Below are 9,370 nucleotides of genomic sequence, written 5' to 3'. Positions count from 1 at the left end.
ACTCTCCATCTCCTCAATTTTACTGGATTAGGAGGTATATTTTACCTCTAGAAAGATGGCTTTGTAATTAAACACAGAAAGAGGCATCAGAAATCCTCTGATTTCAAGCTCTAGCTCCACAACAGGCTTTCTGTTTGATCTTGGGCAAGTTGTTTATTCTCTCTATGCATCCCTTCTCCATCTCTAAAATGGGCATATTTTATTAACTTTCTCCCACTCTACTTGCCTATTTGGAAGGTAAACCCCATAGGGCACAGGCTACTTACTATGAATATGTACAGCATCTAGCAGAGTTTCTCCCTGCCATCAGCTAGGGCAGGCTGCAGCTGTGATATTAGTATTAACAATATCTTTTCTTCATTTTACAAATTTATTTTTCAATGTCTTCAGTGATACAATTTTATAGAGCTAAATGGAAAGAAAAAAGAAGAAGAAAAAAACCCCAAAGCAGAATAGAAAACAACAAATATATCATCTCTTGTCTAATTTCTTTCCAACATTTCAGAGAAAAATTTCCCTAAGGAAAGGTAGTTCATAGTAAATTTTATGTAGGCATGATTACTTCTGGCAATGTTAAGGGAAAGAATGTTGAAAGGAAAGAATCTGTCTTCTCTTGAGGGCCTTATCTCTGCAATATCTTGCATCAAAGCTGATAATCTTCCAGTTCATCAGAAATGGGAAAAGCAGAATTCCCTCTTCAAACAATACTTGGATTCTGGGTTAATGTCACTAACTTGTGCTTTGTTTACACAGCTGAGAGCTGTCTTTCTTATAGCTACTGCAACCTCCCTTCTACTGCTGCCCTCTTAGGCAATAGGCCTGTGTGAAGCGGCTAGTATTTGCTGCTGATTCAGGGGACAGAGATTCACTTTGGTGATTTGAATCAGTATCTGAAATCGATTCGGCCAAATCTGATTTGGAGATTTGCCCGCCGCTGAATCTCCAAATTGAATAGGCCCTATCCCCCGCCCACTCTCTCAGTCCCGTCAATGGCTGCCTTGCTCAGCCCCAGTGTCCCAACACTTAAACAAACAAACAAACAAACAAAAAAGCCCTGTACTCATTAGCTCCCACCAAGGTGGAGGGGGGGGGCAGTCCTCGCTGCCACCCACTACTCCCCACTGCCCCACCCCATGGCAGCTGATGAGTGTGGGGCTTTTTTTTTTTTTTAAAGTGCCGGGATGCTGGGGCCAGGTGGGGCAGCCACTGGGGAGGGGCGGTGAGCTGGCAAGTGGGCGGTGGCCGGGGGGAGCTCAAGGGGACTGGGGGAGCAGGCAGGGGATGAGGCCTGGCATGGGTCCTCCCATGGTCCCTGCTCCCCTCCTCTACCCCCCACCTCCCCGCACCCACTACTTATTGGCACGGAGCCCAGGTCCAGCTCCCTGTGGCGGCGAGCAGGGACTGCCCAAATCACTGAATCTTTTCAGAATTGATTTGTAGGTTTCAAATTGATTTGTACCTTTTAATTGTTCTCCCAATTCAATTCAGATTCAGAGATTTGGCCACCTAATCAGGCCAAATCTCCTCTGAATCAAATCAGCAACCGAAGCTTTGCACAACTATATTAGGAAAACATCCTGCTGGGTTCCTTGTCTAGCCACCTAGGTCCTAACTGATGTACTTGCTGCCCTCTTCCTGACCTGTCTTCATGATATCCCCCTGTCCCTCTTAGATCTCATATCTGTATAATGCATCTGTGATTCTGCTGCCCTCCACTTGACTGTATCTTCTCCACCCTTGTAGCTTCATTTAAAAATCACAGAAAATTAGGGTTGGAAGGGACCTCAGGAGGTCATCTAGTCAAACACCCTATTCAAAGCAGAACCATCCCCAACTGTATAATTCCAGCCAAGGCTTTGTCCAGCTGGGTCTTAAAAACCTCCAAGGATAGAGCTTCCACAACCTTTCTGGATAACTTGTTCCAGTGCTTTTCTAGCCCCCTTTGTGAGAGTTTTTCCTCATATCTCACCTAAACTTCCCTTGCTGCAACTTGAGACCATTGCTCCTTCTGTCATCTGCCACCACTGAGAACAGTCTAGCTCCAACCTCTTTGGAATCACCCTCCAGGTAGCTGAAGGCTGCTAGTGAATCCCCCCTCAGTCTTCTCTTCTCCAGACTAAAGAAGCCCAGTTCCCTCAGCCTCTCCTCATAAGTCATGTGCCCCAGCCCTGTAACTATTTTTATTGCCCTCTGCTGGACTCTCTCCAATTTGTCTACATCCTTTCTGCAGTGGGGGGCCCAAAACTGGTCATGGTACTCCAGATGTGACCTCACCAGTGCTGGATAGAAGGGATTTTGCTTAAGAAGCTTTCTATGCCAGCATCCAAATCATTAATAAACACATTGAAGAGCACCAAGGCCAGGACAGACCCCTCTGAGACTCCACTCAAAACTTCTTGCCATTCTGATGTGGACCCATTAATAATTACCGTTTGCTTACAGCTATTGAGCTAGTTATGTATCCACCTTGTGGTAGTTTTATCCAGCCCACAATTCTCCAATTTGTTTGTGAGAAGGTTGTACAGGACCTTGTCAAAGGCCTTGCTAAAGTCCAGATACACTATATCCACAGTATTCCCTTCATCCACCCAAATACTTTTTCAAAGGAAGAAATCAGGTTTGTTTGACATGATTTATTTTTCTTAAAGTCATGCTGGCTGCTTGTGATCAGCCTTTAAAGAGGGGGGAACTACACTGGATCTTTTCCAGTTCTCTGGTACCTGGCACATCTCCCACGACTTAATGAAGATCATTGCCGAGAGCTCCAAGATCCCTGTCAGTTCCTTCAGGACTCTGGGATGAAGCTCATCCAGCCCTGCTGATGAGTTGAATTCATTCAGACCCACCAACAGGTCTGACCACCTCTTTTGTTATCTCCTCCCTCAGCTTGCCCCCTTCCTTATCCAGATAATTTCTATTAGGTGTCTGGGAGCTATTTTTTTTTTTTTGTGAAGACTGAAGCAAAGTAGTTGTTGAGTAGCTCTGCCTTCTTTGTATCTTCAGTTAGGAGTTCCCCTGGGCTTGTTAACAAAGGACCCACAGCTTCCTTGGTCCTTTTCTGGCCAACATTCTTATAGAACCTCTTGTTGTCCTTAACTTCCTTTCCCAGGTGCAGCTCATTCTTTATCTTTGCCTTCTTCATTTTGTCCCTGCAGATTCTTACTATTTCTTGGTATGCATAGACCAAGAAATAAGTTAAATGTGTATAAGGCACCTTTATACTGTTATGCTATATCTGCACTAGGGACTAGGCTGGTAAAACTGTCACTAAAATAGGACACCCCTAATCTCAATGGCCAAAACCTGTGTGTAGACCAAACCTTATTTTTAAGGGAACCTCCTCTGGAAATGTAAACCCACCAAACAAAACTACAAAAAACTGATAATTCAAACTGGAGTACCGTAAGTGTATGTAATAGCAAAAAGCAATCAGGGCTCGTGGACAGAGGTGATATCTTTTATAATTCCAACAAGATTTTTTTCCAAAAAAAAAATCTTTAATTGCAAGCTTTCAGTCACAAATACCCTTCATCAGGCAACAGAGAAAAGATTGTCTAAGGTAATTTGTCTAAGGTATCTTTGTCTAAGGTAATTTGCATCTTCACAGCCTCACAGGAGAGCTGAGACTCCTTACCAGCTAAGGACTACTGCCCAGAGGAATTTTCCATCTATCGACTCCTCTGTGAAATCCTATGAAATATGAACTTTCATTTCTACCCAGAAGAACTTTTACAATCTTTTCTTTGATACCTGATGAAGGTTGTTTGTGCCTGAAAGCTTGCAATTAAAGAATTTATTTTGCAAAAATCTTGTTGGTCTAATAAAAGATATCACCTCTGTCCACAAGCCCCAATTGCTTTTTCCTCTAGACCAATACGGCTACAATCTGGATACCTGTAACAGCAAAGGAGGTCAAGTTTGGAATGGAGGAGCTGCCATCTTGTGGTATATGTAGAGTATAACTCCCTTGCAGGGAGACGAGCACGGTTCAATGGATCAATTTAAGAAATAGTTTCTAATTCAGCTACAGCATGATCAACTTCATTGCTAGATATCCTGCATCATGTCAGGACCAAATAAGTAGATTTAGTAAAATATTTTCTTTCACGTCCATTTGTCAAAATGCTCAGTAGGTTAATCTTTCTTCATTTCTACTGGCGGAGTCTTAATTATTTATCACAAGTAAAAGAGAGGGGTGCCCTCTTGTGGTCTTGCTGCAAAAAAAGACACATCCAACACCCTCCTGCTAGTGTTTCCACCTTTGCTGAACTATGAGGCAAGGTTTACTTACTAAGATTATTTGAAAGTATTGACAGGAGCAAATGTGTGTTCAGCTGGAAGAGGGGGGAAGAGACAGAGATTAAAATACTGTGATATTTCAGACCTTGCTCAGGGAGAACTTTTGAAAGCTGTCTCTAAAGGAGTATTCTCTCAGTTCAAAAGCAAGTGGAAGCTGAAGCATCTTAAAGAAAAGATCAGCAGGTTTTTTGTTTGTTTGTTTGTTTTACTATGAGCAAAACAATGCATCTTAAGCAGACTTGTTTTCAGAAACAGATAACAATTCCCATTGAACATTTGGCCAAAAAATTGAAGCGTGAAAGCAGAGGCTGAAAATACTTTAACAACTTTTGCAGCAGCAGGACACTGGCTGCCATTCTCCCCCTGCTTTACCTGTGGCAGGTTAAGTTGCTATGCTTTCTCTTTTTGTGGCAGAGTTAACTATGTAGTTTTAGTAACAGGTTAAACAAGGATTTGTATAGGATGGCTTGGATAGGGATGATCCTGCTCCAGGCAAAGGTGGGTGGACTAGATGACCTCCAGAGGTCTCTTCCAACCCTACTTGTCTATGATAAGTGTTGAGCAATTTTAATAATATGAGTCCTGCTTACAGTAACCCTGTTACTGAAAAAAGATCTCATAACGCATCAAAGACCTAGTTGTGGATACTTTTCAGTTGTTTATTTTATTCCACTGTAATTGTTACCTACAGAGTTCTATGTATGGAGCAAGGTCACAATAGATTTTACTAAGAATACCTCTTTCCTCATGCTCTCTTCCACTGTACAACATATTTCCCTAGCATCAAACTGCAAAAATTAAATAGAAGTAGTTTTCTCTTAAGATCTCACATTTAAGATGCCAATTTGAGACACTGTCCAAAATGATCATTTTTTTACTTCTTAGTGTTTTGATCAGTTGTGAACTGTTCTGCCACATTGATCATAGACTCATAAAAAATTGGGATGTGAAGGGACCTCAGGAGATCATCTAGTCCAACCCCCTACTCAAAGCAGAACCATCCCCAACTAGATCATCCCAGCCAAAGCTTTGTCCAGCCGGGTCTTAAAAACCTCCAAGGGTAGAGCTTCCACAACCTCTCTGGGTAACCTGTTCCAGTGGTTTTCAAGCCCCCCTTGTGAGAGTTTTTCTTCATATCTCACCTAAACTTCCCTTGCTGCAACTTGAGACCATTGCTCCTGGTTCTGTTATCTGTCACGACTGAGAACAGGCTAGCTCCATCCTCTTTTGAACCCCATTTCAGGTAGTTGAAGGCTGCTATTAAATCCCTTCTAAGTCTTCTCTTCTCTAAACTAAGTAAGCCTAGTTCCCTCATCCTCTCCTCATAAGTCATGTGCCCCACCCCCTCACTATTTTTGTTGCCCTCTGCTGGACTGTCTCCAATTTATCCACATCCTTTTTGTAGCAGGGCCCAAAACTGAACACAGTACAGATGTGGCTGCAGCAGTGCTGAATATAGGGGAATAAGCAGTTCCCTTTCCCTGCTGGCAACACTCCTACCAATGCAGCCAAGTATGCCATTAGCCTTCTTGGTAACAAGGGCACACTGCTGGCTCATATTCAGTTTATTATCCACTGTAACCCCAAGGTCCTTTTCTGCAGAGCTGCTGCCCAGCCAGTCAGCCCCCAGCCTGTACAGGTGCATGGGGTTGTTCCATCCTAACTGCAGGATTTTGCACTTGTCCTTGTTGAACCTCATGAGATTCCTTTTGCCCAATCCTCCAATTTGTCTCGGTCACTCTGGATCCTAGCCCTACCCTTCAACATATCTACTACTCCCCCCCATCTTGGTGTCACCTGCAAACTTGCTGAGGGTGCACTCTATGCCATTTTCTAGGTTCTTAATGAAGATATTGAACAAAATGTCTCTAGTGGGTTATGGAATAGAGAAAATCCCACACAATTTACTGATTCGTTTTGATGCACTGGCTGGGGGAGTAGTTAGCTGATTGCACGATTTCACAATGATTACACACTTAATTCATACAACACAATTTTATTTTAAAACTCTTTGCTACATATATAACACTGCTTAGCTTTAAGAAACACCACAAACATTAAGAAGACAATAATTACATATATCAGAAACAATGCTCCGAATGCACTTCCTTCCCAAACAATGCTATAAGAATTAGTGTTACAAAAACAACTACAATTACAACTAAAAGTTAAATTTGAATCAATACTATTATTTTCATAATATACTTACAGTCCTAGAATTCCAAGAAGCCAAATAGCAAAATATGTTTTCATTCCTCAGTAGTACGATTTAATGGGTTGGCCTCAGTAGTACGGTTCAATGGGCTCACCTCAGCATTACAATTCAATGGGCTGGCCTCAATACTGATAGGACTAAGTCCCCTTCTTTCAGTCCCTTTTGGGCGCTCTGCAGCTTCAGCGTTAACTAAGAGATTCGTGTTCACTGAGAGGGTGGTTCAGGTGATCAATCTGATCCTGCCTCCACTTGCGATTCTTCCTTCGTTGTTCTGCAAGTGAAGTCACCTCCAAATTGGGACAGTAAGTTACAGTTTTTATTGAGTGAGCTGCCATCTTGGGCCACTCCTACTCAAGCCTGTCGTCACTCCCAAATTTGGGCTCGGATCTTACTCAACAGATTCTTTTGCTTAGTAATTAGTTTCTTTTTGTTAATCATTTTAAATTACTTTGGGGACCTTCCATACCACTGCAAGTGACCTTTTCTTACCAATCTGGTCAAACGGCTCTAGGGTTTGATCTCTCAGAACTCAGGATATTTGCTCTCTTTGTAAAAGACTTCTAAAGATAGCAAAGTCAGGACCTTTTGCACGTAGTCCAAAAACAATGACTTAGATAAGGAGATAAATCTTATCTTTTTCCTGAAACTGGCTAATGGGCAACCATTACAAACATTCAAACTATTTCATTCAATATGACACAAAACTGGCCCCAGAACTGACCCCTGGGCACTCCATTTGATATCAGCTTCCAGCTAGACATCAGGCCATTGATTATTATCCTCTGAGCCCAATGCTCCAGCCAGCTTTCTATCCACCTTACAGTCCATTCATCCAGCCCATGCAACCTTAACTTGCCTGTGAAATTGTTGTGGGAGAACATATCAAAAGCCTTGCTAAAATCAAGGTACACCACATCCACTGGTTTCTCTGCATCTACAGAGCCAGTCATAGAAGGCAATCAAATTAGTCAGGCATGACTTGCCCTCTGTGAATTCATGCTGACTTTTCCTAATCATGTTCTCCTCCAAGTGATTAGAAATGGATTCCTGGAGCATCTGCTCTATGATTTTTCCAAGAACTGAGGTGAGGCTGACTGGTCTGTAGTTCCCTGGATCCTCCTTTTTCTCTTTCTTAAACATGAGCACTTGGTTGCCCTTTTCCAGTCATCCAGGATCTCTCCTGATCACAATGAGTTTTTGAAGACGATGGCCAATGGCTCTGCAATCACATCAACCAACACCCTCATCACCCTCAGGTGCATCCCATCTGGCCCCATGGACTTGTACATGTCCAGCTTTTCTAAATAGCCCCTAACCTGTTCTTTTACCACTGTTGGCCGCTCACCTCCTCCCCAAACTGAGATGTTCAGTGCAGCAGTCTGGAAGCTGACCTTACCTGTGACGTCTGAGGCAAAAAAGGCATTATGCACTTCAGCCTTTTCTGTATCCTCTGTCAGTAGGTTGCCTCCCCCATTCAGTAAGGGACCCGCACTTTCCTTGATAATGCTCTCGCTACCAACATACTTCTAGACACCTTTCTTGTTACTTTTCACATCTCTTCCTAGCTGCAACACCACTGCATTTTGGCCTTCCTAATTTCATCCCTACATGCCTGCTTATACTCCTCCCTAGCTGTTTGTCCAAGTTTCCACTTGTTATAAGCTCCCTTTTTGTGCTTTAGTCCATTGACAACGTCCCTGTTATGCCAAGCTGGTCCTCTGCCATATTTACTAGTCTTCATATCAGGATGGTTTGTTCCTGAGCCCTTAGTAAAACTTCTTTAAAGTACAGCCAGCTCTCCTGGACTCCTCTCCCTTCAGATTGGCTTCCCAGGGGCTCCTGCCCATAAGTTCCTGGGGTGAGTTGAAGTCTGCTTTTCTGAAGTCCAGGGTCCTTACTCTGCTGCTCTCCAGCCTTTTGTTAGATAGCTGTTAGAAATTTAGTTCCTATTTCTAGACTTTGGAATGAACTTTCACTTCATTTGTAAATTTACCTTGGACAGTATTATGAGTCACCCATCACTTCCATGAACCACAGGACTAGATTGGGGAATATCAGCCTTCTGATAAAAAGCACCAACTTAACTCCTGTTCAATTCTACTCTTCTCACACAACCAACTTAATTCCAGAAGGGAGCAAGTACCAATAATATATAATCTTCTTCTCCTATTTAAATAGTGGAAAATACTGCATAGTTCCTTCTGGGGAGGATTTGTGTCTGTCCTCAAATGACATTCAGTTCTGCTGGAAAACCAAGAGTTCTTGATGTATCCACAGTATACATACAGACTGCTCCTTCTTTGTGCTATTTCCTGTCCTAAACACACAGCTTACTCCACAGCTGTCCTGCCAGCCATCAGCTGGCTGTGAATATCTTTCCCTAGTCCAAAATCTTGATCACTTGAAACCAAAAAGAATTTTGTGATCACTTCCAAGAACAGAGTGGATGGACCCCTAATGTAGCATTCATTGATCAGAGGATAATGTTTTTGCTAAATTAAAACAAAAACTAAGAGGTTTTCCACTTGGGTTGGGGGGTAAACTGGGATGCTGGACCTCCCTCTACCCATTCTACCCTCCTATGTACTTATTTTCTGCCCATCTTCTCCAGAGGTATATAAGATGGTATACATCCTGCTCTATGTCTGTTCACCAGGCTCTGAAATCACATGTTCCCATGGAGGGGAATAGGGTAGCAGTTTCATCTCAAGCAAAATCTAATCTGCCAGCAGGGTAGTGAAACTACTTGTGGACAAATGTGAGTAGCAGTGGCAAAATCTAGCCTTAAATGACTTTATAGTCCAAACAGGAAACATCTTGGTTTAATAAAGAGTCAAAGAATAATTCAGATCTGAT

This window comes from Alligator mississippiensis, chromosome 1 (assembly GCF_030867095.1).
Source record: "Alligator mississippiensis isolate rAllMis1 chromosome 1, rAllMis1, whole genome shotgun sequence".
Taxonomy (NCBI): domain Eukaryota; kingdom Metazoa; phylum Chordata; order Crocodylia; family Alligatoridae; genus Alligator; species Alligator mississippiensis.
This window is presented reverse-complemented; position numbering follows the sequence as displayed.